Here is an 8026-nt window from a genome sequence, read left to right as displayed (position 1 = left end):
ATTTCTAGCATGAAACATGGTAAGGCTTATTATTAAAAACGATAAATATTCGCTAAATAGATAGATGTTTACTTTCCGAAAACATTGTGTGAGCAATATTACGTAATTATTCAGTGACAATCTGTTTTTTAGTCCTGACTAGGCCCATCGGTTCTCTCATAACACCACTGTGACGCTTACACATCGGTAGTAATAATTTTGCACGGTTTTTTTTTTACCTATTTTAGTAATTCTTGGTTCTAAAAAATTGTCCCTATTTAGAGTGGTACTACTGGAATTTCTTTGACGTACCTGTAAAACGGCATGGCAACTATACAAGCAGTTACTACCCTTAATAATAATTACTATACCATATCTATATTTTCAGCTTACCTTTGTCATTTGTTTTCATGATTCCAAATATCTGCTCATAATTTTGTATCAGCGTTGAAATCTGAATTAGCATGGCCGTATGCTTGCTTACGATGCAGCGCGCTCGGAGACGTACATAGGCCAAGCCGTCCTTAATCTTTTGTGATGGTTCGTATTAGTTAACCGTTCCTCGCAGAAAATCTCAACCATCTCGCTTCATTATGCTGCGAAGACGTTTTCCTTGTTGAGTAAACACTGTTTCTAAGTGCCGCTCTCAGTTTCAGGACGTTTTATATGTGGCGTCAGGAAGACGAGCCACAGACTATAATGCACTCTTAAGCGGAACGGTCGAGAATTCTTCCATTGATGGACTGAGTACGGCGAATCGGCCGCGAGTTTAGGCCTCAGTAGCGATATATTATGTAGCGTTGTTCCAACACGTGGACGTCATAAGCAGCATTTTTACTTGGCGTATTCTACGTATGTCTGCCATTTTATCAAGCTGGAGCGCTTTTTGCTGAATGAAATAATTCAATATTGTATCTACTTGAAGAATTGAAAGTGATTACCCATGTTCTGAGCTACAAAATCATGATAACATGTCAATAACGACGCGAGCCGCGTACAAATGCCAGTGGAAGCAGAGATGATGCCAGATGGCTTACTCATCTTCGCCCGCCTTAAAGCGATCCGCAAAACAACGTTTGCGATAATCTGGGAAGCCACGATCGGAAAATTAGTTGACCTAGCTAGTACCAGAAGTAGGGGGATTTTAATAAAAATACTTCGATACAAAACAAGTGTCAGCGATATCTTGTCAGCTGACGACCGTCGTCTATGACAATGCCGGTGGCACACAAGTCACAGATAGTTAATAATATCAATCAAATCTTTTTCGTAGAGCATAATGGATACGAACGATACGGCAACACTGACAATGAGTTGGGTCGCTTGATAACGATTGAAGTCGGTGTAAGCATGTCGGTAATGTCCTCGTTACTCCTTCAGACATATGAGCTATGTTATTTTACGAATTCAAGTCTGTATCAGTTTTTACGTGGCCGACCAGAGGCGCTTCCTGGTTTCGAAACAGTGTTTAGTTAATACTTAGAGCTGTCGGTATTTTACAAAATGCGATTTAATCAATGCCCTGTCAGTGCGCATGTGGAACACTCTTTCATTTCCGGAATTTGTATGAAAAAAAAAAAGTTATTGCGACCCGCGCTTTTTTTTTCAATATAGCTATCCTGTGTTTCTTATTTACCCTTTCTCAGTTTTCTCTCACAACATTTTCCCGGTCGTAGGTAGACGATAGTTCATCCGTTGCGAACCTCAACTGAGCAGCGGTTGCAGCGCACTATTATCTAACACGTACTGGATGCGATATTTTTCACTCCTAAACGACAATGACTCGTGCGAATTCTCGTCGTAAGTCGCTTACGACAGATGCAATAGCCCGATGAGGCCGAATTAGAAGAGAAACACGGGAGCTCGTTGTCGCTCGCTTCCTCGTGGCTTTCGTCAAGTTAGGATTGAATAGTTGACGTCGTCATCCTTGTTTGTCGTCTCCGCCATCATCGTCGTCGTCACTGCAAGGCAGCCCACAGCGGCGGCCAGTGAGGGGTAGATGACTTCGTTCACATGCGTTCGTCGTACCGTGCCGTGCTTGCTTGCTGATTTGCTTGCGGTGCTATCTTCGGTGACTTTGTTTCGCGTCTCCATTGCACGATACCCTCTCCCCCGCCCCTTCTCTATCTATATATATAACATGCATATGCATTGCTTTATAGTGAAATATAGGCCTGTAGTTGTACAGGAAGTATAATTGTTCTTTTTGTAGATACTTAATAATGTAAAACGAATGTTACAAAGATTATGATAATAACGACCATTTTCAAGATGACATAATTGAGTTCGATTCAATTGTACCATGATCACTGTCTATACGGAATAGGGTTAGTGCTTTTGATGCACGTACACACACATATGTGCGCCGTTATTATATGTTTATTTCGGTTATTACGATGACGGCAATTACCACAAAAGCGTCCAGCTAAAATCGCTAAAAAAAAAACTAGCCATATTGTTATTTCGATCGAGTCGTCTATAGGATTGTTCATAATTGTTATAGACACTTTTTGGTGTGGCTTCGATTGGGTCTGTATCAACTATGATCTTATCTGCTACGAACAGCTGGTAACTGGCTAAGTTCAGCTATGAGTTAAGAGGGCAAGGGCATTCGAGCTTTGCTAGGACGTAACGGCTCTTCAACCATGTTCTGCCGCAGTAACGAATTGGGTTTTGCACGATCTAAGCAGGGACGGTTTCAGCTAGAGGACTAAGTGCTAGTCATGAAGATATGTGCCCGTACAGCTTACGAAATATCGTCCCGATCAAACACTTACCGAGTTTCGACAAAAGTAATACCTGGATTTTTTTGGTAAAAAAGCCAGGTCAAGTGTAAGAGCTGGTTCCGGTTCACAGCAGATTTTGATACTGAAGTAATGCCATTCGGTGCAAGTCAACCAAATCTCTAAACATTAAAACCAATACAGGCGTATCTGTCGATTTCTATCCGGTGAGTGGCATTGCAACGTTAACGGTAGCCCCGGCAGCAGCAGGATCAGCGACGGGTTACGGGCTAATAGGGCAACATTTATTGGCGTTCAGCTCGACTTGGTAACGCTACCATACCTATTGATAGCTGTTTCACCATTGACGTTCAGAACAACACGCTAAATTGCACTATACAATGATATAGCGCGTATAATAACAAGTTGATTTTCATAATGTTGAATACCCTATGCATGTATCCCAAGTTACTTCGCCTTGTGTTTGTTTTCTCTTTTTCGCTCCGCCGTTTTTTTTACCGCACGGGATCATTGTGGTTACGCAGTCGGTGCCGCTGCCTCTTGGATTGATTGCACTGATGAGTGTAACGAAGTATCGAAGCCATAATGTATTTGCGTTCTGTCGTTCTTCGTTTGTTGCTGTCCGTCACGACGTCACCAGCAAGCCGGCCAGGTGCACAGCTCTGTCGCGTTGTTTGAACTGCTATTGTTAGTACTGATCTTACGCAAAGAAAACGCGGCTACTAGATCTGCACTTCATGGCCATGTAGTTTAAATGAAACGCAGTCCTGCAAATCGCAGGCCCGAGGCTCCTCTCGCATCCGATGTTCGCTTATTACTGGCCAGGTTAGTAACCTCAAAGCCTTCGCTTCGCCTCCGTTTTTCAACCAAGCACTGGCCGTCACTGAACGCAGAGAGTTGATGGCTATACAAATGTATTGTGTACACGGATGTTCTTCTTCTTGATTTTTTTTTGTGGTAGCCGCTATGATGGTCGCCATTTTTGATCGGTTTTTCATTTTAATATTCATAAAGTTGATCGTACCTTTATTGTTTACGACAAAGGCCGATATTGGTCTATGTATCGCTGCACTAATAAATCCCTAGGCAATTGCTGCCGGCTAAAGAGACAGGGGCTATTTGCCCAGTGCATGGTTGCCACATGCGAGCAAAGTAATCAGACAGGTCTATCGTAGCACTGTTTCTCTTATCCGTTAACTACTTCGTCCTCTTCTAACCCCCCCTAAAACGGTGCGTATTATGGGGAAGTAATCGCATTTTTACAGAGAGTCCTCGCAGTACCAATAGCAGCTCGATTCATAAATCACATACAAGGGATCTAGATATATGCATACATATATACATATATATATATATATATATATACCAACGACGAGTTTCTTACCTAGTGAGGTAAGGTCTGTAAGAAATGTTGTCGCTGGTTTATTGTCGACGGAGCGTGTTAATGACTATGTTAAACAGAAATTTCCGACGGATAAACGTTTCCGCTAGTTACAGTGAGAATGACGACTGTTTTTGTTCTTACTACTATATGTATCAGCTGTTTGTGTGCGCGTGTGCGTCTGCGATCGAAACTGCTGTACATATCCGTATTTAATTAACTGAGCCACCGTGATAGTAATGTTTAACATGCCGGTAATGTATGCACCGCCTATTGCCAAAACGATGATGACATGATACGTAAACTTGCGGTCAAGGACTGGCGAAATATTGATTCGTAGCAGGTACGTTAGGCGTACACCTGTATATAGGATATCTATTCCTAACTTGTATATGTATATTGTTTTTCTTTAAACTTTCAGCCATAACGTATTATGTATGTTTCTACAGGTAGCGTATTGTGAAAACCTTTCGGCAGCGTGCAGACACTCATCTAAAAGTAATTTTTTTCAAAACATAACTATATCATTGAAATGTATTATGTATATACGGGTCCTAGTTGATCTTTGATGTCATGTTAATTTGAAAGCGTAACATAACTTGCATAAATTTGTTTAATTTTTATAAGTTCTCTTACTTGCAAATGGGATCTCACATTCGTATTCATGAAAGCTTCTCTTGTTCGCAAAGTAAGACAACAAAAACGTATATTCTCGAAATGTCCACAGTAACAAAACGTGGGCCTCCGTAAAATGCCCAATTTAGGTCACCAATTAATATTTGTGTTTTACCATTCATTCGGTCACCCATTATAAAAGCTATAGAACAAAGGCAATGGCTACTTTTCTACAACTCTGTAACTCCTCACCGCCGATTGATGGGTAGGCCGGCTCCTCTTTCACGGCTTTAGGTATCCGTTCTGTACCGTACCTATGCTACTGCCTGTTTGATGCTCTCCTATTAATTAGGCAGCCATTTGCCCACTCGTTTGGAACAATAAGAAGTGTTACCTTGTTTTATACTATAAGTTAATTATAAGTTTTCAGCATAATGAAGACGAGGCTGTTTTCGGTTGAAGAGGTTAAACCTTTTGGGGTCGTCATCTTTGAAATGAACAATACTGCATGTGGGATGGTGGGCTTAACTTTCGAACGATGAAGCGCCAGCCAAACGTAACTGTACGGTGATATGAGGTCAGGAACGTCAATCACTTAAAAAGATCGACCGCGAGGTTTTAATTGCCATAAACAATTCAGCTTTAGGTAATCACGGCCCGAATCACGTCCCCTATTCAATACTGCTCTATAATAAAAATCGTGTTTGTGACGGTATGATATATAGTTTTTCAGTGAACACGCCTGCGTGCGGGATTGAGGACGTTGGTTTATTGAGCAATTAAAATCTATTTAACCTGCAGCACGTACGGTCACGTATATTCAATGACCACCAACACGGCTGTGAATATCGAATCATAATAGTTTTTTTCAACCGATTTTTCAATATATAACAGAGTAGCAAAAATGATCGTTCTCGAGCACCAACGAACGGTCCCATAGGGAAAATACGTTGACGCTCGACGCTGTTCCGGCGATTCAAACCTTCATCCCTATCATCCTATTCTCGTTAACGTACTCAATTCGAATTGATTCGGTCGACTTTGATCAATTCAGTCGAGAAGATGATTGAAGATTGTTCAGATCCAATACCAACATTGACGAGCGCGGTAACTACGACAAATACTAATGCATTATCCGGTCCATATGTAGCAATAGGCTTTTACGCTGATACTGGCACTGTTATTAGTATTGGTAATTGCAGTTGAATGAATGGATGGATAAGCAGACGACGGCAGCATGCGTCATGACGCAACGGTTCCGTGATACTGTCTTCGTCGACGATAATGGCGGCGACGATACGGACGTTGCTATCGTAGATCTTCATGCTTTTTATTTGAAACATGATTTTTCTGCGCGAGTACGCCAACCAGCTACTGATGGGTGATAATTATCGAAAATTACAATATCAAGAATAATTATGATGATGTTCAACATAGTTAACTCCGTTTCCTTTCCGAGCCATCCACCCGCTGCCTCATTACATATGTGTTCGCAATAGCAGGCGCCGGTCAAAGGAAATCCCGAGTCGGAGCTGGAAGAGTAAAAAACCCTAACGGAGATATAAAGGAGCAAACGCAAGGACCATTAGGTGCAAATTGAGTATGATACATGTAGGTATAGAAACAAAAATGGCAGTCAATGCGAGGGTAAATTAAAGCGCCTTATATAAAAACAATTCGATTTTTCTGTCATCAAGTTGGTTTTTATGTCAAATTTTTACGTCGATAAAAATCGTACGGACCATCATAGAACAGGAATATCTTTTGTTGTTAACCAGCTTAGCTGGTCTTCTGCATTGAGTAAGTTGTATGATCCATCAGAGCGAGCCCTTCAATAACTTGTTTTTGCCGGAAAAGAAAATGTTTATTCGCAGAACCTGCACACATGTGTCTACTTGTACCGCAAAACACGCATGTTATTACAAATATGAATGTTGGCTTCTGTAAGTACCAGCGTATGCCATACGTAGATAAATTAATCAGCTTTTATGTGTATTAGAATTCATTGTATCGCGGCCCTGAAACCGCTATTCTTTTAAGGTCTGCTGAGACACAGAGGGGCTCTTTTGCTAATCAAGTTTGATTTATCTCTGTTCTTCTTATCACAGGGTTCACGAATGGACTCCGAATTCAATGTCCGTGTCCTTATAACGTTTTGTAGATATTATAGCTATGGATTGACCATTTGGCTAGCTGAATTTGGCAATTCTATCATACAAAAGTTATTATACGGCTAGCGTTCTAAGAATATATTATATAATGATTAGGTAATAACTACTGCAGTTGGTAGAATTGAAAAATATTGTATCTGTACCTGTATAATGAGCTGTGGTCGACACGAAGTGAGCTTACGAGGTAAAACGGATACAGTCTGCTATTAGTTGAACCTTATTAAGTAGCTATAATATATGAAGGTTTATACACTTTCGAAATCATTAACTGAAGTAATCGGATGCCAGAAGACGTAATGGTAATATTACGAAAATTGTTACTTCACAGTGCCATCTGAGTCATCAACATCTCAATCATTGAAGTAACCATTTTCTACTTTGTTGGCACAATACGATTTTGTAAAAATTAAAACATCAATATCAAATATTACGTGTCTAACAAGCACCGGTTTCAATCAGACGATCCAAACGATTCTGAAGCCGTTTGGGGTATTTTCACAAATACTCATGTGCCTCATCTATAGCAACTCATGTAGCAACGTTAGAGGAGTTCAAGATGGTCCACCTTCACTATTCGTTTGACAAAACTGTGTCGTTGGCGCCAGCACCTGATATGGAGCCGTTATTTGGCCCGTTCCTGTGTTTTAGCATACGGATAGCGATAGATGCTACAATACAAAATTGTGCTGCTAAGGGTTTGTGTAAATAACCTTTACAATAGCGATAAGTTGAGCGAGAAATTTCGGGCCGATAAAAAAGATACCACACTGTCGGTTATAACTTTGGACCTCTAGTTTCAAAGAAAAGTTGCCACATCCGTTGAACAATGCAAGCTCTGTCATCTAGATAATATCTCCCATTAGTAAAAATCATCAAAAGGCAAATCTTAACATCCATTATCCTTTGCTTTGATTACTAGGTTTTGAAGTATGCTTTTCAGCTTCTAATATTATTTATCTTTGCTCCCGCAAACTGTCTCAGACTATTGCTGAAACTGTTTGAGTCGATCGTTCATAGTCCTATTCCCTTTGGCCAACCTGGCTAATATCCTATAATGCCCTTAAAATTCTGGTCCACAACACGAAGCTCTAACGCTTAAGATACGTACAGTTTCTTTTGTTTCATAAAACCAATAT

The 8026-nt window shown here is 40.6% G+C and overlaps 1 long non-coding RNA gene across 3 annotated transcripts in view; it reads right to left on the bottom strand.

The window, feature by feature from the left end:
- The window catches only part of LOC111262418 (uncharacterized), a 7155-nt gene extending 5110 nt beyond the window's left edge, over window positions 1–2045 (bottom strand). For 2 of the 3 annotated variants that reach the window (XR_002681597.2, XR_015311907.1), the window contains exons 1-2: window positions 1616–2045; window positions 373–868 (exon numbers count right to left, since the gene is read on the bottom strand). This is a non-coding gene — a long non-coding RNA (uncharacterized LOC111262418). The remainder of the gene's footprint in view (window positions 1–372; window positions 869–1615) is intronic. The other variant, XR_002681598.2, reaches the window with a different exon arrangement.
- Between the last annotated feature and the right edge of the window lie 5981 nt (window positions 2046–8026).

Source organism: Varroa jacobsoni, unplaced genomic scaffold, assembly GCF_002532875.2.
Source record: "Varroa jacobsoni isolate VJ856 unplaced genomic scaffold, vjacob_1.0 scaffold_661, whole genome shotgun sequence".
Taxonomy (NCBI): domain Eukaryota; kingdom Metazoa; phylum Arthropoda; class Arachnida; order Mesostigmata; family Varroidae; genus Varroa; species Varroa jacobsoni.
This window is presented reverse-complemented; position numbering and strand designations above follow the sequence as displayed.